The sequence below is a fragment of the Mastigoproctus giganteus genome, chromosome 6 (genome assembly GCF_048544385.1).
Source record: "Mastigoproctus giganteus isolate SK-2022 chromosome 6, ASM4854438v1, whole genome shotgun sequence".
NCBI classification, from domain to species: Eukaryota; Metazoa; Arthropoda; class Arachnida; order Uropygi; family Thelyphonidae; genus Mastigoproctus; species Mastigoproctus giganteus.
This window is the reverse complement of record NC_143580.1, coordinates 54,786,818-54,812,189: the sequence shown is the minus strand read 5'-3', so window position 1 is coordinate 54,812,189 and position 25,372 is coordinate 54,786,818. Positions and strand designations below refer to the sequence as shown.

The 25,372-nt window shown below is 37.7% G+C and overlaps 1 long non-coding RNA gene across 2 annotated transcripts in view; it reads left to right on the top strand.

The window, feature by feature from the left end:
• LOC150084286 (uncharacterized) overlaps nucleotides 1-25,372 on the top strand; it is a 38,269-nt gene that overhangs the window by 7,812 nt on the left and 5,085 nt on the right. Inside the window, exon 1 of one of the 2 annotated variants that reach the window (XR_016547056.1) lies at nucleotides 3,685-3,722. The exons of the other annotated variant lie outside the window; for it this stretch is intronic. This is a non-coding gene — a long non-coding RNA (uncharacterized LOC150084286). Of the gene's footprint in view, nucleotides 1-3,684; nucleotides 3,723-25,372 lie in introns of those variants that run through there. 2 annotated transcript variants of the gene reach the window in all.

Below are 25,372 nucleotides of genomic sequence, written 5' to 3'. Positions count from 1 at the left end.
ATCGAACGCTATCCTGTAGAGATAGAAAAGTCATAATCCCACTATACACTGAGTGATCACTGAATTATGACCACCCCTATGAAAACTGCATGCGATCCGTTGACCACGTGAGGTACGAGAATGCGCAGTTAATCGACCTACGTAGCATAGATAAGGTGTCAATGGTTCAGTAGGTAGTAAAATTCCGAGCGTGATGGGTAAAAGGAAGGATTTATCGGACTTTGACGAGCTGGTGCATCGATTTCCCAAACGGCTAAACTAGCGTTCGAGAGCTGCCGCAGTTAAAGTATACCAGGACTGGCGTCAAAATGGTCAAACAACGACCCGACGGCAAAACTGAAAAGATCAGCGAAAGGTTGAAGTTAGAGGTGAGCGCCGGGTCCGACGACTCCTACAGGCGAACAGGCGCAGCATTGTTGAAGACTTGACTAAGCTATACAACATGGGCCAAGCCAGAACAATATCTGGAATGACCATGCGTCGCACGCTCGCACGTATGGGCTATACCAGCAGACGATCCCTACGGCATCCTCTCCTAACCAAAGTTCATCTGCATAAAAAACTCGCCTGGTGCAAACAGCATGCATGTTGGACGTTAGAAGACGGGAAGAAGGTGTGCTGGTCGGATGAGTCACGTTATTTACTCCACACCGTGGATGGTCGTGTAGGGATTTGGCGTCAACAACATGAGGCTCTTGATCCATAATGCATGGTATCAAAAGTGCAGGCCGATGGAGGCGGTTGTGTGATGTGGGGAATGTTTCACTGGCAGGAACTTGGACCCTGGTGCATGTGGAACAACGTATCAGTTGTCTCTGCTATCGGCAACTACTTGCTGACTGTGTACACCCCGCTATGTTACACTTTTTCCCGAATGGCGATGGTGTCTTCCAAGATGACAATGCGCCGAGCCATCGGGCACTTATTGTGCAGGAATGGTTAGAGGAACACAGTTCTGACTTTCAGCATATCGATTGGCCTCCAAACTCCAATCGATATCAGTCCCATAGAGCACTTGTGAGACACTATGGAAAGGCATATCGGGCCTCTGGATTCACCAATCACGTCCATACCTGCATTGTTGGGCGCATTACACACAGCTTGGCTGGCCATACTTCCCGAACGCTTCCGACATCTTGTTGAATCAATGCCACGTCGGATAGCTGCTGTACTGAGGGAAAAAGGAGGACCTGCAAAGTATTAGATAGGTGGTCATAATTCAGTGATCACTCAGTGTATAAGGCAACTGTAAGACCATATTTGGAATACTGTGTTCAAGTATGGCTACTTCATCTGAAAAAAGACATCGAGCTTCTTGAAAGTGTACTAAGACGGGCAATTCAAATGGTGAGATCGGCAGAAGGACGACCTTAGGAGGAAAGACTCCGATTATGTGGCATGCAGAGCTTGGCATCCAGGCACCTCAGAGACGACCTGATTGAGGTTTATAAGGTTCTGAGAGGGATTAGTAAAATGAACGAAAGTGAAATTCTCACTGTTATAAAGAATTTCAGAGGCCATAAATTCAAATTACAGGGATTGAGTTTCAGATTAGATTATAGGAAATTTTCTTTTATCAGGAATTGTTAATTTTTGGAACAAGTTGCCCTCACAGGGAGTTGAGACTGACAGTTTGAATAAATTAAAAGGTCAACAGGTTTTTTTTTTTTGGCAGTGCAGCAAAAGCCTGTGTCTCCTTGCACTATATGGCTCATACTGTTACTATCACTATTTCAATCCCATTGAGCATCTGTAGAATGAACTGGAAAGGTGTATTTATCTGCATGTACCTCTGTTCACATCACTCCAGGAATCGAGGACATTTTATATGAATGGTCCAAAATTTCTTGTCACTTTTCAATTTTATGGTTTCCCTGAGGGGGCCATTCGCAAATAGCCAAATGAGAAGGAGTGGAGACACAAATGAAATTTTACAATTCGCTGCGGGTGAGGGGGACGAGGAATTGGTAAATAAACAAATAAATACCCGTTTATTTGTACGTGAATAAATGTACACTATATGCAGCCACACATACCCTGGACGGCAAAAGCAGAAAGGTTTACAAATAATATTGTTAGAATGTATACAGAACTTGTATTACAATATGTACATAGATTATAGTCTATTTTTATTAATTTATTTTTTTATTTTTATTTTTGCTAATATAATAAAAATATAAATTACAAAATAGGTATCAATGTATTTAAAATATTAATTTTTTTAGCTGACTTTTTAAAATTTTGTTAATTTTATTAACAATGGTATCAATAGCGTCGCTACCCTTTTTCGGGCCCCGAGGCAAAGAGCATAGGCGCAATATGGTCTAAGTAGCTCTTGCGCCAGAAAACACCACAACAACAACAACAACAGCAAAGAGCATGTTCGGGCCCCTACTTAATTAATGAAAATTGCAAAAAGAGGAGACAGCCAAAAACGCTTGGCCCCTAAATGCCCCGGGCCCGGAGGCAATTGCCTTGCCTGCCTACATTATTATTATTATTATTATTATTATTATTATTATTATTATTATTATTAGCTATATGGTGCAAGGAAGCCTGAGGCTTATGCTGCACTAGCAAAAAAAAAAAAAAAAAAAATCCCTAGTTACCCTGAGAGGGAGAGAGAAAAGTAGAAGGGAATCACCAATAAAGAGAAGAATGATGATATCCAGCTCAGGACCCTAGGTGTGCCAAGCCCATACTCACCAGATGTGAGCCCTCGGGGTTAAGCTACGCCACTGAATGGTATTGATGCTCTCACTGAACATTTCTTCTTGGAGTTCTGAATTCGTAATATTTTACTTAACATTAATTTTTAACTTTTTTTTTCCAAAGTTTATTTCTGAGAAGGTGAGATTTTTAAGATCGCGATGTTGACGGGGAACTTATTTAAAAGTTGTCGCGTTTAAAAACACTGCATTCAGTTCCAAGTTAAAAGAGAAAACTCATGCATTCAGTCCCAAGGTTAAAGAGTAAAACTCAAGGATGGTTTTATAAAATAAAATCGATAAGAAAAAGAAGCCAAATGTTAAAAGCCAAATTTATATAATGTTAAATACAATTAGGGCCCTTCACTAGGCGTACGCATTGATCCATTTGCAAAGGCGTGACGCTGCTAGATGCACTACTGCCAGTGCCGGATTAAGGAATGAGCTAGCAGTATCCTTGCCCGGGGCGCCAAATTTTACAAAATCATGAAAAAATAAATCAAATAAATTAATAAATATATATAGTATATATACATCCTTAGTAAAGAACCGCCGAAAAATCTATCTCCCCGGGGCGCAGACATACCTTGGTCGGTCCTGGCTATTGCATACGATATGAATTGGGCTTTGTTACCAGGCTTTGCCTCAGGCACCGCATACGCTAGCACCAGTCCTGGTGCTAGCGTATGCCATTAATACCATCGAACTATGTTTTGTATGTCGGAATATTACATAAAACGTGTAAACTGGTTAGAGAGGCATGTCTTTGGTGTCAACTTAGGGTTAAACAGAGGGTAGTGCATTTCCATCAAAACCAGATATGTTTCTTGTGGAACCGTTAGCTGACCGAAATGGTAAAAGATCTAATCGAAATTTCATTGCGCAAAGAATGCGTCGCAAAATTCGAATAAATAAGCTAGACATGTTTCTTGTGGAACCGTTAACTGATCGAAATGGTAAAAGGCCTAATCGAAATTTCATTGTGCAAAGAATGTGTCGCAAAATTCGAATGTGGTAAGTTAAATAGAATCTGTATAATGAATTTTTGCTTCTACTTAGTTTTATAAATATACTATTTTTGTACGTTATGTTTATATTCTATATTGTTATTTCAATATTTTGCTACTGATTGACAAAAGAATAGTCTAACTTTATGGAAACGAAAAACTAAATTCGTATATTATTAGTAGTTTATCTGCTAACACAATTTTAAATAAATATATATAACTGTAACATACTCGTATATATGAATACGTTTGAAAATTTGGGAATCCAATACTCTGGAAAGGTACAGTTGCGAATTCTGACTTTTTTTTTTTTTTTTAATTCTATAAAAACGTGGAAATTTATAAAGACGTGAAAATTTATAAATATATCTGATTACATGTACGAAGCGTGATCATAAATTTCGGGTATTGAATTAATTGGAAAAGGATAGAATTTGCCGATTTTTAAACTAGCAATATATATAAATAGGAATAATTATTTTTATTTTATTATTATTATTTTAATAATTATTGATATAAGATTACAAAACTTAGTACATATGATTATCTCTAGTGGATCTTCTTCGAAGTCTCTCCTTGACGCTGCATACGCCACTTTTAAAACTTCTGGAAACATTCCTCAGACTTGGCAGGGTTGTTAATGACGGTAATGGCAGTGTGCTACTGCAACAGGATCTAGATAATTTGGGCAGATGGGCTAAGAAGTGGCAACTGAAATTTAACCTTGACAAATGCAAAGTACTGCATATGGGTAGAAGTAACCCCAGAGAAACGTACCAACTTTGTGGTACTATATTAAGGTGGTAGAAAATGAAAAAGACCTGGGAGTAATTGTGCAGTCAGATATGAAGTTTTCTGAGCAATGCAGACAGGCTGCCAGGGCAGGTCATGGGGTTTTGTCAATGATATATAGGAATTTTGCTAGCAGGGAAAAGGAGGTGATTGTCCCTATGTATAAGGCAATGGTCAGGCCACGCCTTGAGTACTGCGTACAGGTCTGGAGGCCTCATTTTAGGAAGGATGTAGATTTGCTTGAGCGTGTACAGAGAAGGGCAACAAGATTGGTGAGGGGAATGAAGGGATCCTCTTACCAAGAGAGGCTTAAGTTCTGCAAATTGCAGTGGCTGGAGACTAGGCACCTGCGCGGTGATCTGATTGAGATGTATAAGGCCTTGAATGGATTGAGACGCTGAATTCTGATGGGTTCCTTCCACTTGTTCAGATTACGAACCTAAGGTGGCATATATTCAAATTAAGAAAAGACAGATGTAGAATAGATGTGCGGAAATTTGCCTTTAGCCAGCGGGTGGTTAATTGCTGGAACAAACTTCCATCTGTCGTGGAAGTTGATAGGTTAAATAAATTTAAGGAGGAACTGGACAGGCATTTGGAGGGAATGGTGTGATTTTTTTTTTTTTTTTTGGCTGATGCTGCATAAGCTCATACACTTGCTTTCTTGCATCACATACCACTACCACTACTACTACTACCTCATTTGGAATTACAGTACTAATAGTTCCTGTTTCGCGTTTTAAATAATTTCCTCAGTTGTTGCAAATCTGTGGCCTTCCAAAGGGGGGCTTTAAGTTTGGGGGGGGGATCACAGGCAGCTAAATGCGCTTATTATGGCAGATATGATTCCACAATAATGGAGTGGTTCATAAAAATTTCTTTAATGGAAAGAACGGGTGTGCCGAGGCGTTGTCATGCTGTTCTTTCTATTGAAGGGCATAATCTATCTTTCTATTTCACGTTTATTCAACTAAGATGGGTTCATAGCTTGAGGCTTATGCCCTAAACGCTTGAGTCTAAATACATGATACACCATCAGGCATCTCTCATATTGTGGAGTTATACTTCATAACTGTTTTGCCATCATTGCATCACTCGGGTACCTACCCACCCACCGAAGAAGGGCCAAATAGCCCTGAAACGGTGCCGTCTGGGTGGTGGTATCCATCTGAGAATAAGTAACATTAGTCTTCTCCTCAGGTGAAGCGTTACTTATTCGAAGTAGTGCAATATCATGGCAACTCGTTGTGAAGGTATTCACAATATGAGATATAACTTAAAACGATGCCGCTTTACCAATATTCTGATTTATTCAGATATAGCTATGTATTTCTGATGCATTTGCACTATATTTATACATAGTCAACTAAGATGAATAAACAGGAAAATAGTACAAAGCGTGTCAACTGTAATGAATCTACTCTGCTAAATTAAATTTTAAAATTAAACTTTTTTAATTTTTATACACCTTTATGTATATGAATGTGTACTTTATAGGAATGCCACCAAGAATAATCGGAAGTGTACTATATTCCGACCCATATGATATGCTGTGTAGTTCTAGTCTTTATTGTGAGTTACGTAAGAATGTAATAATAATAATATTTTTTTATAATAATCATAATAAATACAGAAATAAATTTATATAAAATATCATATTACTTGCAACAGTTATAACGTCTTAAAACGTCAAGTGATCCTACGCCCGTTCTGCCATTTCCGAGAATTATATGTAGCTTAGCTTGCTGAGCTAATTCCTGGAAAAGTTTTAATTGGGTATTGCCTAGCTTACCCAATTAAAACAATTCCGGGCGCTAACTAAAATGTTAATTGTAACGTAATCTCATAATGTTCACCGTAAGAGACCACAGATGTATTATATATCCAGTTATAATACCATTTAATATACAGAGGAAACATTTACTAATCTACAAATCTACAAATACATTTAATATACTTACAGAGGAAATAACATCATAATCCTTTCATTACTAAGGGGAGCAGTCACGGCATATATAATTTCGTCGGATAATCCGCATTTTATCCTTTTCCCTGAGGCTTAATCCTTTTTCCTAATTGCTAACCGTCATTCACCAAAATCTCATTTACTTCGCATCCAGTGTTGCCAATTTAGCGGTTTTCCCACTAGATTTAACGGATTAAAATATGTAATAGCGGATAGCGGTTTTTTTTTTTTTAGCGGAATGAGTTTAAATGTAAAAATTTAAAATATGTTTAGCATTTTATATATTTTGGCAATGTAACATTTAAATTAAGAAATATTTATTTAACGATATAAATATTTCATAATTGAAATGTATTATTGATATACATCGTAAACATAGTAGGGATATCTTATTTAATAGTTTTTTTTTTATATAAAGCGAAGAATCGGTTTTATATTATTCAGGGATCTCCTGAGGGGAACCACAACAATTTCAATATGTAGTTATACTCGCGGTCAAACGATATTACCGTTGGTTCATAGCTCTAAATTATTGAATCAAATCTAAAAATGTGGAAAAAATTCGAATGAATTAGCCCCACCTTTTTTTTGAAACCGCGAAGGAATGCCATTGGATTATTTTTCTTCGTCGTAATTGAATCATCTGGAGAAACAAAATTATAGCGATGAATAACCTCATCATGGGTATAATTAATGTCTCGGTAGAGATCTTTATATGCAGGCCATCCATCACTGATGATTCTTGTACCATTTCTTACAATTGATAATGGAGTTGTTTTATCTCTATTTTCTACCGGAACTAAAAAAACATTGCTTGGTAATTCTCTCGAATGCACCAAAATCCCATTGTGTTCCTATTAGTCGTCCTCTATTATTTTATTATTAGTTATACGGTGCAAGGAGCCTGAGGCTTATGCTGCACCAACCGAAAAAAAAAAAAAAATTCTGAATTATTGAGAGAGAGAGAGAGAGAGAGAGAGAGAGAGAGAGAGAGAGAAGTAGAAGGGAATCACCAAGAAAGAGAAGAACAATGATGATATCCAGCTCAGGACCCTGGGTACCCAAGCCCATACTCACCAGATGTGAGTCCCTGGGGTTATTATATATTTTCTTTTGAAAAATGCTGATTCACCAATTTCAACTTCGATAGGCATTCCATTTTCTGAAATCCCCCTAGTTAACTATCTTAATCAATTATTGATATCATGCAGATCTCCCTCAGATCTTTGCATTTTCCAATAACAGTGTTTTTTTCTATTTTTTTAAATTGATATTTAAATGAAGAGCAATGCGATCTTGAGACCAATCTTAGGACCAGAAGTATAGAAATAATAAATTTTGAGATAACGCTAATGTACTATCATCAAAAAATGATTTATGTCTAATACTCTTTGTTTTACGGCAAGGTTTCTTACAACTCCATCTAAACACATCAGTTTTACATTTACTTTTTGTTAGCCGCATTTCATGTTTGCAAACTTCACCAAAAGCTGTACTTCGCAAAATGTGATTTTTCGCCAACCAAGAAATCAAGTGATTAATAAATTCAACTCCGTTAAACGGTAGTTGTTATTTTTGACTTCTTCCTCAGAATAAACTGCATTTAATATGCAATTTGGAGGTTTTTGTCTGGACATAATGTAGGGTCTTAAATTTTTTTTATGGTACCCATTAATAGGATTTAACCCAAATGAAAATTTAAAAAGTTGGCGGGTTAAGTGTTAAAAATAACGGATTTTGAGCATGCGGCTAGCGGGAAGTATTATTAAGAGTTGGCAACACTGTTCGCATCTACTAATTATACAGTACTCGGATTTGATACCTGCAGTAGTAGAAATTATATGTTCTGTTAAAAAAAATCATTGGGTATGGTCATTAATTACATACAGAAAAAAGGCATTCATCCCCCTTCCCTCCAAGTTCCAGATAGGAAATCGTGCCCGAACAAAAATTGAAGATTTTTCCGCTTCCTATCTCAGAGAAAAGGAGTAATTAAAGCTTATTGGACAAAACTACATGTGCCCGTGATTTCAATATTAATGGGAATTAGGTGCATATTTAACATTATTTCTTTGTTCTTATGCTTTTTTTTTTTTTTGGATTAGTCGAGGACTATCCTAAAGGCATCCAGGATGTTCTTGTTCTTGTTTATACTTCGGCATGACTAATCCCCATACCAGAGGTTAGAGGAGTTTACAATAAATCATGAATACAATCGTTTAGCAGTCACAGCAACCACGGTTCACTCAAAGCGCGTGTGCTACTGCACTCTCGCACCTTATCACTTGGCTACGTCAGGCCTCGCAGCTTACTGGAGTTCCTTGAAGGTGTTTTCTGGGAGGGGTATTGCTGTTAGTTTCTTATATTGTAGGCTCTTTGGCACCATGCCAGTGGTTGACACGGTGATGGGAATGATCGTTACTTGTTCCACATGCCACCTTGCTCTGACTTCCTGTATAAGGTCTGTGTACTTCTTAATCTTTTCCTCGTAGGTTTTCTGGAGGTTGTTGGTGTTGGGCACCGCTATATCGATCACGTAGGTAGCCTTTTCCTTCTTACCAGCGATAGTTATCCGGTCTTGTGCAGGATCAGATTGTTCGATCTTGACTGGCGCAGTCCCAGTACAACTTATGGGTAGGGGTCTCTAATACGGCCTGAGGTTTATCTTTGTAATACGATATATTTTCTTTGATCAGTTGGTATTTCTTCTCTAGCTTCTGATGTATTCTCCTGGCAACCTGGTCTTGCCTATTAGTGTACTGAAAAAATCCAGCAAATCACCGGGGTGACTTGTTCGATTGTTTCTAGAGCAAGGTGGCATCGTGGACATGCTTCGTCCATCTCTGGGATCCTTAGCGATGTATTTTCTGTAGTTCCTGGTGTTAATTACCTGGTCTTGGATGGCGAGCATGAATGTTTTGGTCTCGGGAAAGAGCATCCGGCTGGTGAGCCATGCATTAGTATATAGTCTTGTATCATGTCTTCCATCATGTAGTCTCCATCATGTAGTCTTGATGGAAGTCATTGTAGTGCCTTCGTTGCCTATTTTTCTATCTTCGTTTCTTTCATCTGTGTGGGTGGGGGCTCATCGTAGCAGTTGAGCAGGGTGTGCCGTTTGTTCATCTTCCTTATGACCTGGAAGAATGGCGCTGTGTTTTTCCGGAAGTAATCCTTTAGGTTTTTAATCACTTTATTTTGTTGTACGAAGAGATCTGTCAAAACCCGTTCTCCTTCTTTCCGAGCTTCTGTGGTTAGTCTTCTGAAGGCCGCCTTCGAATGATATTGTTGACCCTTCGTCCTTTTTATCATCTTCCCCAGTTCGATGTTCGTCCACTCTATGATCCCGAAGGTTACGTTAGTTCTGGGACTCTCAGTAGGCGCTTATAGCTTTGACTGTGTTCCCTCCGTTTAGTTTTGCTTTTAGCAAGAAGCTGAGTCCCTGATTTCCCAGACTGGTGTCTGCTAAAAGAGGACCTCCTTGTGTTCTAGATGTCAGCTTGCATCATCCCCAGATACTTGTATGTCTTTCCCTCTGTCATGTCTTCGACCTGTTTACAGGTTTTCATCTCGTAATTTCAACCGACTGATGCAACCGTGTTGCATTTATCTAGTCCGAATTCCATTCTAATTTCAGTGCTGAATTCTTCAGTGATCCGTTCTGCAACTGTTTTTCCTCAATTTGAATTTATGCCCCTACTTGTTTCATATACCACATATCTTTGACTTCCTGATCTTTTCCTCGTTAGTTTTCTGAAGGTTGCTGGTGTTGGTCACCATTATATTGATCAGGTGGGTGGCCATTTCCTCCTTATCGATGTGTTGTGTGGGATCATCTTGTCCATTATTAGTGTTAATATTAATAGTAGCAAATGATGCAAGAAAGCAAGTTGATACAGCATCAACAAAAGAAATCCTATTTCATCCATCCGTCCTCTCCAATACTTCGTCTAGTTCTTCCTTGAATTTATTCAAACTATCCACTTCCGCAACAACGGGTGGAAGCTTGTTCCAGCAATAAACAACCCGCTGGCTGAAGGCAAACTTTGCATATCTATTCTGCAACCATCCTTTCTCAATTTGAATTTACTCCCCATGCATAGTTTGAGCAAGAGGACGAATTCCATTAGCATTGAGCTTGCTCAAGCCTTTCAAAGCCTTAAACACCTCAATCAGATCACCTCGCAGTCGCCTAGTCTCCAGATGGTGTAATTTGTGAACAGGCCTTTCTTGGTAAGAGTACCCCGAGGCACTAGACCTATATGCAGTACTCAAGATGTGGCCTGACCATAGCCATTGTACAATGGCTATGATCAGGCCACATAATCACGTCCTTAACCTTGATAGCAAAATTCCTGTATATCATTGAATAAACTCCATGAGCAGTCCTGATAGTCTATCTGCACTGCTCAGAGAACTTCATATCAAATTGCACACAATTACCCATATATCCTTTTATTTTCTAATATCCCAAGTATAGTACAGGTCTGTAAATACTCATGTCACCCTTTGTGAACTGGGAATGCATTTGCATTTTACCAGTGCACAGGTACTTAGCCTGAATCCAAAGGTGCTCTCATAATTAAGACTGAAGGTTTACTTAGCTCCTCTGCTGCCTCCCTTAATATGATTGGATACATATCTTCCACTTCAGGTGCCTTTTTTATGTTTAACTTCAACAATTTCTCTTCAACTTTCCTCAGTTATCACAAAATCATTCAGCTCACTGTTAAGAGTTTGATAAACATCTGGCATCCCCTTCCCTAAACAATTCCACATGTGTGAATTTACAAAATACCTATTCAGCGTGTCAGTAACCGAAGCAGGTTCATCAACGGTAAAATCATCAATATCAAGTGTACCTATGTGATTCGATCCCTTCCTTGTTGTTGTTGGGTTTTAGGAGCATCGGCGACTAAGGCCATGTTGCTCCGTGTATATCGTCTGTAAATAGCGTGCATTCTGAGGTAGATTTTCTGTTTGCTAGACGAAAAACTCGAGTTTCCGGGAGAAAAAATAATGCACCCCTCGCCTGAGACCGGCTAACTCAGCCACGTTGTGAAAAAGATCCATAAAAGCTTCTCCCGGGATTCGAAATGAGTTCCTTTGGAAAAGGCCCGGGTTCGAATCCCGTCGATGACGCGAGGAACTTTAATGGGCTTTTTTAGCAAGTTTTTTTCCACAGAAACTGGGAGTTTTTCGTCCAGCAAAACAGGCAAATCAACCAGAGAACGCACGCAGTTTACACACAAAATACATAGATGGGTATATGTAATCACTTACAGGTGATCCTAATATAACAATTTTTGCTTTCTTTGCCATAGGCTTCTCGTAACCTGCCTTAGCCTGTCCAACCTCCTTTGTGACTTGATTGCAGCCTACTTTATATCTACCATAAAGCTTCTGTATTACTTGATAGTTTTATATATGCATTCCATGCAGTTTTCATGATACGGTCCCGATAAAGTTTGTGAGTGGGGCTCGTACTTGTAATACGATACTTTTTTTTTTTTTTTTTTGATCAACTGGAATTTTTGTGCTAGCTTCTGATGGCAACCTAGTAAGAACATTTTAAAATATTTTAATTCTCTTTCTGTTCTCCAGGATTTTTATATTTATATTAATTTGGTGTGGCACACAGCTTTCCTTTCACAGGCGTTTTATTTGTGATCACTTGAAAATATATCTCCACATTGAAAATTTCTAAAGCAGGGTTTCCCAAATTATTCATGTCGTGGCACCTGGCCGATATGTCAGACTCTCAGTATACACTTATTACAGCCAATTTACATGTGGAAAAGTAATATATGTATTATTTCATTTAATAGTTTCGATTTATTCGTAAACTTTCTTGTTATGCTGTTTAAGTATTTATAACCTAATCACCAGATTCGGATCCTGTCACCATACCAATGCAGGTGCTGATAATAGCTTTTCAAACAAGACTGCTACAAGTAGTAGTAGGTTGTGAAATATCAAATTCCCGTTAACTATCTGCTACACGAGCATATTTACATCACTCTAACCAAGGGGCTTTTCAATAAACTAACTTTGAATTATTCGTGTAGAATAAGAGTACATATTTTATTACATAATTAATCTTATGTTCAAGTAACGCCATCTTGCGGTAATATTTTGAAACGTTTATGACGTTGGTACGCGGTAGCTCAAAGGAACGAAACTGTATAATATTCTGTATTTCCTCCTAGCATACGAATACTGTGTGTGGGCCAATTTAATTTATTTACTGAATAAATAATAATACGGTTAGAAATTATTTATATCATATTAGAATTTATAATTTTAAATTAATTGCATCAATAAGTCAAATCTCATATAACAATTTACTTAATTAGGTAATAAAAAAAAAATAAAAAAACATGGTTGTAATGTGACTTTTGGGTATCAAAAAAAAATTCTGTAAGTATTAAGAAATTAATCCAGTTATACAGCAATCGTATTTATTTTTTTAAGAATTCATGCAACAAAAAAAAAAAAAAAAAGTGACACTTCTCCATTTATAATACACTCACATACACACGCGTCTTTTGATATCGTACAAAAGGCCTCACCAAAAGTTTAAGCGGTTGAAAAAAAAAAAAAAAAAGATCGGATCTCTATGATATTCTACTTCAGGACCAATTGGCTCCTCATCATATCCTAGTGGTTTCTAGAAAAAACATTCAGACAACTCAGTTGTAAAGAAGTCGATGTCAGCTGCCATCTCAGTGTTGTCACTAGAGGCAACTTGTTATCTGATGAAAGACTGGTTAAGCCTGAAAACACTTTCATAGCAGCCTTATCTTTTCAACAAGTAGTCAACATTTTGGTAAGGACATCTGTTCTGTTGTGAAAATCGAGCCATTGCGTTATCAGTGCAGTTGAAGTCCTGATATTCTTAGGCCATATTTTTTGAAATAAACATTCCACAAATAAAAACTTGTTTTCCCTCTGCTACAACAAGATAAAAACAAGCTTTAAATTATAAGCTATAATGGCGAAAAAAAATTAGTTATTACGTTCGAGGAATATATTGAATTTCTCCACGGTATATTATAAAAAGCAAAGTGTTATGTGAATTGATAAAGACTGCCTAGTTATAATAACTATTTCTTAGGAAGAATAGTTTTTTTTTTCTTATTCTCCATTCAGAAATTATGTTTTCGATGAAGCACATTCGTTGATATTCTGATAACATTTGCCCTGACTCTTTATTGTCATTTGTTCATATTTAACAAATTGAACTGTTATTTACAATTTAACCACTAGTACTATCTTCTAGTCAGTATAAACCTTTACGGATGTAAACAAGTTCAGCTGTTAGTCAACATAATCGCTCTTGCATGCTTTCATACAGACGGTAATACATATCTAAAGCTCGGCACGTTGGCGTTTAAGAAACTTCCTTGGAATATTAATAGTTATCGTAGCCTTAAGCACATGAAAGATCACCTAAAAAGAATCTGGCGCGCTTCAAGTATACCACATATTTACATGTGCAACGTCAACGTGTGCATATAATATTTTTAAGATTTTAGAAATTTTTATCAGAATAAATGTTTCATTCTGTGCTTTTTGTGTGATCAGTTCTTTTCAAAGAGGCATTGACTTCACTAAATGTCCGAAGACGTCCTTAGGGATCTGCAGCCATGCTGCCTCCAAGGCTTTCCACAGTGTCAGAATAGAAGACCGTTGAGTCTCTGTATGCTTCACTTACCGCTTCAAAACATCTCACAGGTGCTCAATTGGATTGAGGTGAATTTGGAGTCCAATCAAGATGAGTGATATCTTCACTGTGTTGCTCGAACCACTCGTGCAAAGTGCGGCCCCGATGATACGGCGCATTATCGTCTTGGAAGATCCCGTTTCTGTCCGAAAAAAATGCAACATGGCAGGGTGCACATGGTCTCCTAAGAGCTACCGGTAAACCTCACCAGTGAAACATTGGTCCATACGCACCTGGGATACTAGTTCTCGCCAGTAAAACATGCCCTAATTTAAGCAACCACCGCAACCTGCTGGCTAGTGGGCGCCATGGACTTGTATTGCTTTCGCCACACAAGAAGGCGTCCATCGGCGTATTGCACCAAGTATTTGGACTCATCCGATCAGCACACTCGTTTTCAGTCTTCCACAGCAATCGCCGATGATCAGCGGTGAGGAGAGCGTGTCTCTTGGGTCGTCTGCTGTGGAACTCCATACATCTGAGTGTGCGGCGCATCGTCATTTGGGATATTGTTCTTGTATTCCCCATATTGTATTGCGATGTCAACTGTCGCACAGTGATCTGTCGCTGATCCCGTAAAACCCGCTGCACCCTTCATTTACTAAACAATTCACCTTGAGTAATCATTTACAGTTTTATCGGCAGGAGGTGGTTTGACTCGTTCGACACCACTCTTTGTACACCTTAACCAAAGCGGACCGTGAGCAAACGACAAGACGTATCGTTTCCGATATGGAAGCACCCGAGCTCCCACAAGCATGCCCTTTTGAAACTCCGTAATATCTTTACTACGTCATAATTGCTACTTTATCACTTTGAGTAGCACAACCAGATGCAAATTACCTCTGCTTCGGCGTATGAAGCTATTCGGCTTTTTATACTTCGAACATAGTCCATTACGGATGGGGGTGATTATAATTCAGTGATCACTAAGTGTATACTGTATACATATATTCAAAGTCTGCGCGTGTAGCACAGTGGTATCGTCACCGTCCTCCCACACCGGGTGGAAAAGGCCCGGGTTCGAATCCCGTCGATGACGCAAGGAACTTTAATGGGCTTTTTTCACTCCGTGGCTGAGTTAGTCTCAGGCGTAGATAGCAAGGTTTCCCCCCCCCCCCAGAAACTGGGGTTTTTCGTCCAGCAAAACAGGCAAATCGATCAGAGAACACACGCAATTTACAGACATATTACATGAACGGGTATATGTAAGAAATTACGGGTGGCCCTAATATAATAATTTGAATTTTTTTATTTTGTATATACTTATACAAGATATTTAAGGGGTTTACATGGATTTAGAAGAGCACAGAGCCGACGTTTGGTATGTGCAATAAGCGCAACCGCATTGGGCCTCGCAACCAAATTATTTATTTTGTTATGAGTGGAAATATAATTATTGCTGCCAACAGACAATCTCACGACCTGAGAAATTTCCTTATGCCATAACTTGAATAATCCTTCCCCCTCCTCCTCGCGCCCTCGTGTGTAGCATAATTGGTATAATCACCGTCCTCCCCACACCGAATTAAAAAAACTTGATGAGTCTTTTTCATAACATAGCTGAGTAGTCGGTCTCTGGAGAGGATAGAATGGTTTTCTCTCCCAGAAACTCCGGTTTTTCGTCCAGCAAACAGCTCATCGACCACAGAACACACGCAATTTATAGACATTATATACGGTGCAGTACATATATAATAAACCTAAGTTATTGCGCCTAAAATTCTTCAATAACAACAATATTGAGTAACATAGTTTACATTTCTCTCTTAAATTTTACCGTTTCTCCTCCCTCATCACCCTCACATTCTATGTTGCTATCCTGATTCATTCTATTCCTCGCTTTTCTTATGGGTTCGCTACTCAATATTAATATCTGTATAATCAGCCTAAGTAATACTGTACATTTTCTGTGCAGTACTAATAATCTTCGTTTTTTATCAGTTTGGTAGATACATATATACATGTTTTCAGATGGCCAAATTTAGAGGCAGTGTGCAATGTCTGAAAAATATAGGTTGATAACTGATATTAGCCTTTATTTTAAAATTATATATAGGGTGTCTCAAAAATACACGGCATAACTTCAGGAATGAGTTCCTCATATGTAGACAATAAAAATATTTTATATAAACATAGTTCCGGAAATGCTTGGTTCTCGAGTTATTAACCAGAATGTCTTATCTCCCGCAGGTGATTTCCTTCATCACAAGGCACTGACAGAATCTGGTGGTTTTCCATTCCAACCATACTCAAATCAGGAGCAAGCGGGTATGCACTTTATGTACTGTTTGGCGGACGGCAATGCTCTGGAGGCTCGTCGTTTGTACCACGAAAGGTTGATTTAAACCCACTAGATTTCTTCTTGTGGGGCCATTTAAAGTCATTGGTGTATTCGACTCCGGTAGCTGATGTGGAAACTCTCCGCAATCGAATTGTGGCAGGTTGTGAGACAATACGAAACATGCCAGGAATTTGGCATCGTCTTCGTGAGTCTATGAGACGTCGATGTGAGGCCTGTATTTAGGCAGAAGGTATTTTGAACAATTTGAACAAGAAGGCAATTTGAACAATTACTATAAGGTGATGTGAACAGTTAAGTGTCATAGACAGACCTTCAAAACTCGGAAACCAAGCATTTCCGGAACTATGTGGATATAAAATATTTTTATTGTCTACATATGAGGAACTCATTCCTGAAGTTATGCCGTGTATTTTTGAGACACCCTGTTTATTACTTTTTTTTTTTTTTTTTTTTTTAGAGTGACGTTTGATGTGATTTGGGGGGGGCTAGTGTTAGGCTCAGCCACATGAGGAGTAAAATTGTCGTTTAGCATGATATATAAAAGATCTTTAAAAGCAATAAAACCAAAAAAGTTTAATCCAAAAAGTTTAACTAATTATTAAATATAATAACACAACATGAATTTTCACACTGAATTTAATAATTCAGTGTGAAGATTTATTTTTTAAATTTATTAATTACTTTACAATCAAATTATATTTATTAATAAGTATTTATAATTCATTAATATATTTACAATCAAAACAATTGTTTTTAAAAAAAAGTGAAATACGAATAACTTTCAAATTATGTCTACCAAAGATGATAAGTGAATAATTAATCTGGTGAAAAATAAGTGCTTAGAATTAAGTTAAGGGGGAATTATATTTATTAATAAGTATTTATAATTCATTAATAAATTTACAATCAAAATAATTGTTTTATTTTTTATTTTTACTTTTTTTAATGTTAAATACGAATAATTTACGAATTATGCCTGCCATAAATGATAAGTGAAACATAATTAAGCTGGTGAAAAAAGTGCTTAGAATTAACTTAAGGGGAATTATATTTATTAATAAGTACTGTATTTATAATTCATTAATAAATTTACAGTCAAAAGATTTTTTTTTTTTTTATGTGAAATACGAGAAGCAACTTACGAATTAGGCCTACCAAAAGTGATAAATGAAACATAATTAAGCTGGTGAAAATAGTAGTAGTAGTAGTAGTGGCATGTGATGCAAGAAAGCAAGTGTATGAGCTTATGCAGCATCAGCCAAAAAAAAAAAAAAAAAATCACACCATTCCCTCCAAATGCCTGTCCAGTTCCTCCTTAAATTTATTCAACCTGTCAACTTCCACAACGACAGATGGAAGTTTGTTCCAGCAATTAACCACCTGCTGGTTAAAGGCAAATTTCCACACATCAATTCTACATCTGTCTTTTCTTAATTTGAATTTATGCCCCCTTCGGTTCGTAATCTGAACAAGTGGAAGGATCCCATCAGAATTCAGCGTGCTCAACCCATTCAAGGCCTTATACACCTCAATCAGATCACCGCGCAGGTGCCTAGTCACCAGCCACTGCAATTTGCAGAACTTAAGCCTCTCTTGGTAAGAGGATCTCTTCATTCCCCTCACCAATCTTGTTGCCCTTCTCTGTACACGCTCAAGCAAATCTACATCCTTCCTAAAATGAGGCCTCCAGACCTGTACACAGTACTCAAGGCGTGGCCTGACCATTGCCTTATGCAGAGGGACAATCACCTCCTTTTCCCTGCTAGCAAAATTCCTATATATCATTGACAAAACCCCATGACCTGCCCTGGCAGCCTGTCTGCATTGCTCAGAAAACTTCATATCTGATTGCACAATTACTCCCAGGTCTTTTTCATTTTCTACCACCTTAAGTGTAGTACCACACAGTTGGTACTTTTCTCTCGGGTTACTTCTACCTATATGAAGTACTTTGCATTTGTCAAAGTTAAACTTCAGTTGCCACTTCTTAGCACATCTGCCCAAATTATCTAGATCCTGTTGCAGTAGCACACTGCCATTACTGTCATTAACAACCCTGCCCACCTTTGTATCATCTGCAAACTTCGACACTAAACCTGATATACCTTGATCAATATCATTGATAAATATACAAAACAACGGTGGGCTCAACACCAAACCCTGTGGGACTCCACTAATAACATTAGTCCACGAAGAGCAGCACCCATTGATTATCACCTTCTGTCTTCTCCCACTTAACCATCCTTTTATCCATTGTAGCAACTTACCCTTAATACCATTTTGCTCCAATTTGTACAATAGTCTTCCATGCGCAACTGTGTCAAAAGCTTTCCTGAAATACGAATATATGATATCAAAATTATTTTTTGCATCCAGTTCTTTTGTAACCACATCATAATAACCAATGTCAGACAAGACTTTCCCTTAACAAACCCATGCTGTGTCTGAATTATTGCTGCAGTCTTGTCTAGATGATCCTGCGATGCATCTTTAACTAGTGACTCCATTATTTTACCCGGAACAGACGTTAAACTAACTGGTCTGTACTTACTCGTGTCACCCTTCGATTCCCCTTTGTGAATTGGGGATACATTTGCACATCTCCAGTCCGTGGGAACCTCCCCTTAGTCCAAGGATGCTCTCATAATTATGGCTAAGGGTTTGCTTAGTTGCTTTGCTGGCTCCTTTAATATAACTGGATAGACCCCATCCAACACAGGTGCTTTTCTTATGTTTAACTTCAACAATTTCTCCTCCACTTTGCTCTCAGTTATTACAAAATCATTAAGTACCCTGCTACAATTTGATAACCTTTTGCCATTTTCAAACCTTAATAATTCCTCATGTGTGAATGTAGATGCAAAACTCATTCAGTTTGTTTGCTATCTGAGCAGGATCATCAACAGTGGAATCATCGATGTCAAGTGGACCAATCAGATTCATCCCCTTCCTTTTAGAGTTTATATAAGTAAAGAAATCCTTGCTGTTTTTCTTAGCATCTTTTGCCAAGGATTTCTCGTAATCTGCCTTCTCCTGCCTAATCTCCTTTGTGACCTGATTACAGACTAGCTTATATCTGCCATCGGCTTCTGAGTCGCTTGATAATTTATTTGCATCCCATGCAGTTTTATTCTCTGTCACGAGTCTCATTAGTTCATTTGATAACCATTTAGTCCTAAACCTTAAACAATATTTCTTAATAGGTATGAAACTTTTAGTAGCATCCACGATTAATTCCTTGAATGCTTCCCACAAATTTACTGTTGGTAACATCGTCAGTTGATCCCACTGTACAGAATTTAAAAACTTTCTGAGACCACTGTACTCGCCTTTACGGAAGCAAAAACCCTTTCCTTTACCCCTGATGGTAATTAAATCTTTAAGTAAATCCCACATCAGTACACTGTGATCACTGCCACCTAGTGGTTCCTTTATCTGCGAATTCTTAATACACGAATGATCACTGCTGATAACCAGATCAAGAATATTACTCTCTCTCTGGTTGCCTCTCGAACATGCTGCTGCAGAAAACAATCATCCAATAAATCCACAAAAGTCTGACTAGAGTGTGAGTGACCAACCTACAAGTTCCAGTCAATATCTGGGAAGTTAAAATCCCCCATTATAAGACATTCTGATTTACTAGCCCACTCTATTTCTCTGTACAATTGTTCATTGTACTCATTCGTATCATTAGGCCTATAACACACTCCTACTCTTATTTTGGCTTTCGCAGTGCTTATATCACACCAAACTGACTCAACAGAGCACTGTTCATCTGTATCAACTGGGTGCACTTCTTTTGATTTTATGTTTTTCTTAATTAACAGCATAACACTTCCTCCCTTCCTATCCTGTCTATCCTGTCTAGTGCTCAGAATTAACTTAAGTGGAAATTTTAACGTATTGAATGTTAAGTGGCAATAAACCAACATTAATTACAACGTGGGATATAAAAATGGAACAATGAAACACCTGTATTCATTACGAAAATGGGGTGAAAACACTAGTAACCCAGATCTAATAGCTGGATGAGAGTGCCATGCCACAAGAATGAACGTAAGCAGGATTACTATTACTGAAAATAGTGTATTAGCAGGATGAGATTTCAAACGTCAAGAAATATGCTGAGTGGTATTTTTTTTTTTTTTAGAATATATTTCCTCTGATATCAAAGGAGGAGCAAGCTGTTTTCGTTTGACAGTTAATGACTTTTATAGTAGTTATAACAAAAAAAAGTTTTGTTATTTTCAAGGGTTTTTGACTTGACCTATTTAAATGTCAACAGTACCGTTTTGATAGTAATTCCATGTAATTGTATCAGTTGCGTGTAATACGCGTCTCATTCCGGGTAATCATTAATAAATCAAATGTATTTACGGTTGCCAGTTTGGGATATTTAAAAAAATAGTAATAATAATGAAATTATTATTATTAGCCGTAGGGTGCAAGGAAGCCTGAGGCTTATGCTGCACCATTAAAAAAAAATTTTTTTTTGAGTTACCCTGAGAGGAAGAGAGAGAGAGATGGGGGGGGGATCACCAAGGAAGAGAAGAATTATGGTATCCAGATCGGACCCTGGGTGTGCCAAGCCCATACTCACTACATGTGAGCCCCTGGGATAATGCAAATTTTCCATCTACAGAGGCGACTTCATAAATTGCATCGTTGTAAATTTTCTCCCGAAAACAAATATTACGATTTTAAAAATTGTCCCTATACCTTCAGATTTGTTATACACTGATGTAAAATGATTATGCATTTTGTATATAAGAAAATAAATTAAATAAAAAACTATTTAGGCATATTTATTTACGAATAATCAAAGATGTACACTGCAGTCCTTTTTATTGTGACGAACATTATGTAATAAGGTGGAAAAAAAATTACCTTCAAATTTGTTATACACTGATTTAAAATGATTATGCATTTTGTATATAAGAAAATAAATTAAATAAAAAACTATTTAGACATATTTATTTACGAATAAACAAAGATGTACACTGCAGTCCTTTTTATTGTGACAAACATTATGTAATAAGTTGGAAAACAAAATTACCCAAAAAAAAAAAACTTCCACTTCACCCCTCCGTTCGTTCGAAATACCTTGTCCAGCTGAGCCTTAAATTTATTTAGGGTATCAACTTCCACAACAAGGGATGGAAGTCTGTTCCACCAACCAACTGCCCGCTGGCCAAAGGCAAATTTCCGCACATCTATCCTACATCTGTCTTTCCTCAATTTGAATTTATGCCCTCTCAGGTGATTATTATTAGCAAGAGGCAAAATCCCATCAGCATTGAGCATGCTCAAACCATTCAAGGCTTTATACACCTCTATCAGATCACCTCGCTGGTACCTAGTCTCCAGACACTGTAATTTACAAAACTTAAGCCTTTCTTCGTAAGAGCAACCCTTTTTTCCATTCACTAATCTTGTTCCCCTTCTCTGTACTCGTTCCAGCAGCTCTACATCCTTCTTGAAATGAGGCCTCCAGACCTGTATACAGTACTCAAGGTGTGGCCTGACCATTGCCTTATACAAGGGAATAATCACCTCCTTATCCCTGCTAGAAAAATTCCTATATATCATTGATAAGACACAATGAGCTGCTCTTGCAGCCCGTCTGCACTGCTCAGAGAACTTCATATCTGCCTGCACAATTACCCCCAGGTCCTTTTCATTCTCTACCACTGTCAATGTAGTACCACAGAGTTAATACGTTGCTCTGGGGTTGCTGTTTCCCTTATGTAATACTTTACATTTGTCAATGTTAAACTTCATTTGCCACCTCTCAGCCCATCTGCTCAACCTTTCCAGATCCTGTTGCAGCAGCATAGCGTCAGTAGTGTCCTTAACAACCCTGCCAACCTTTGTATCATCCAAACTTGGACATTAAGCTTGATATACCATCATCAATATTATTTATAAATACAGAAAACAATAATGGACCCAACACTGAACCCTGAGGGACTCCACTAATAATATTAGTCCCCAATGAGCAGTGTCCATTGATTACTACTCTCTGTCTTCTCCCCCTCAACCATCCCTAATATTAGTAGTTGTTAGCTCACCACGAGATTTAATTACCTGCCACCTTGCACCCGTCTGGCATGGAGTGTATATAAAAATATATACTTTTTGATATAATCTCTGCTTAGGTCACGGTACCAGACATGAATAATGGTTCCTTCCAAAAAAGCCATCAAGCAATTTACTGTCCCATATCACTCCAACAGTGTTTTCAAATCTGTTTCAAATAGGAAGTATTTCTTAGCAATTAAAAATTGGATATTGCAGTTTTACATGAACTTCTTCATTTAAAAATAAAAACAAATTGATAAAATAGTTAATGTTTGAAACCAGTTAATATTAGTATTTTAAATTGTATTAAATGGGTATGTAATATTGTACTAACCTTACGTAGAGTGTGAAAAGGCACAGAGACATATTAGAAAACAATTTTCTGTTCCTTGATAGAAGTCGCTTACTGAGGTGTATTGCTAAAAAAAAATAGTACCGGAACACTCGCTGATTAACTACAAATAGTTACCTACGCTTTTTTCATTTGCAAAAATAAATAAGTCAAAGATTAGAATATTTAGATTCAGTATTTATTTATAACTATTAAATAAAAATTTCAAAAGTAAAAAACAAAGACAAAAAATTAAAAAAATTAGAAAAGAAAAAAACGAAAACAAGAACTCCAAAATAATATAAAAAATACTGTTCAGAAGAAACATAGAAATTCCCATACAGGATCGATTAAGTATTCTTGTGTGACTGTCCTTTTTATTTGTTGGTCAACAGCAGAACGACGAGACCGCAACCAAGTTCCATAAAATTCCATAATTCTAATGGTGGACTGTGTAGTTTAATAAACAACAAACATTTAGAAAAAAGTACCGTAACGTAGTTTCCTTTAAATTTGTATGTAGTAGCCACCATTTACAAATGTATTCTGCCCATTTTTTTGTTCGTTGTGCATCTCCAAAACATCTGGCCCAGTGGAAACTCTACTGTTGATTGAATACAGTTAGGGTGATAACTTTTGTTAGATGTACGCCAAATGTAGTATTTCCATCCGATCCTTGGAGAGGTTAAATTTAGATTCATCTGAGAATATTGCAGATTCTCATTGCTCAATCGTCTAAATTAGCTGGATTTTAAGCCCAGGTTAGTCGATTTTTCCTCATGAACTTTGCCAATAAGGGATCGTACGAGGTCAATACTTTCAGACCACTCATCACAAGTTTTCGTTGGAATATATTGGGGCAAGTGATAGCTTTCCCCAGTATATTTCTTCCACAAGTATTTTAGGTCTGCGCCACTTGCACAACGATAACGGAGGCATGGACTTTTCAAAACTCTGTTCTGTGCTGCAGTACTTTTCCGTTTCAGTCCTGTTCCACATTTTCTTTTGACATCTCTGGTCTCTCGTTTCTTTTTAAGTAACCTTGACGTAGTAGGCTGGTTGCAGCCAACTTTTGCAACTATATGCCGACTAGAAAAGCCTTCCTGTCACGAGCAATAATTACTCTTTCTTCCCTGTAGTTAACTGAGAGTAGGCCATACCGCTGCTGAATAGGAAGTGAAGACAGTAGCAGGTGGATGGTCACTCTAGTTTTACAGGATGTTTTAATGGTCTTAAAATGATTTAATTTTATATGTAGAGGGAGTTTTAAGGAAATGTTAAACCCTAACAGAGTGATGCAACTTATATGACCGCTACTGTATATATCAGAAACATTTTATAAACGTTGATTCTCATTTACAATATTACTTAAAATCGGATAGGAGGTTTAATTGAATGTTGCTTTAGACTTAACGTAAAACATATTCACATAATATTTTAAAGCCCTTTACCGTACACCAGCCTACCAAAAAGTATTTGACGCTTCTCTACCTGGATAACAAAAATCCAGGAATTATTGATAATCTAGCGGGGAGGGGTTAAAAGTGGTTCAGGATGAAAAAGACAGGGTTTATATGATACAATCAGATATCTATCCTATATCTGTATATGTGTTTATGATACAATCAGATATCCGTTTGGGTAGCGTGTTTTATTTCATTGGAATAAATTTCCCTCTACGGTGGTAAAGTTCAAAGTGAAATTGGATAGCCACTTTTTCGCGTTGTGGAAAATATGGATAACTGAGGGGTAAAAATATTTCTTCTTTTTTATTTTGGCAAATGCAGAAAACATCTGCTTCCGTGGATCATTTAGCCATTATAATACTAACACTAACAGTGGTAACTGGTTCTGTATAGTGATCTGATCTGAAGACTAAGCTTCACTTACATTTTCAGATCACACGATCGAGTGTGTATGGAGAATTACAGGAAAAAATCATCAACCGCAGTTCCCAGAATGAAGTTCAGAGGAGGCGTGATCAAGTGGAATTGCTTTTTGTGGTTGGAACCCTGACCGTTGGTGTAGTACCAAAAAACCACTGTTGAATCGTAAACTATCTTTGATAATTCCGTGGTGACTTACACTGTGACAGTCCTCTGAAAATGGGGGCATCTCGCCATGTTCCTCCACGATAACGCACCATGCCGTACAATGACGGATTGCGGTGGTCTGGGGCAAAGAGTTGTTCTTGGAAATTTGCATAAAGTCCTCATAGCCTTAGTTGTCATGATATGGCTACTAAGGCCATTAGGCGTCGGTATATCGTGTTAGTAAATTGCGTACTTCTAATGTCGGTTTGACCTCTAATTAATATACCGAGGTAATTCATCTACGTGAAATACAAGTACGCAACCTCTATCTTGAGTTGAGACACTATCTTGTAAATGGGCACAGAGCCCAACAAAAGAAAGTGTCGAACTTTATTTGCCTGAAAAGGACTTTTTGAGTGTACT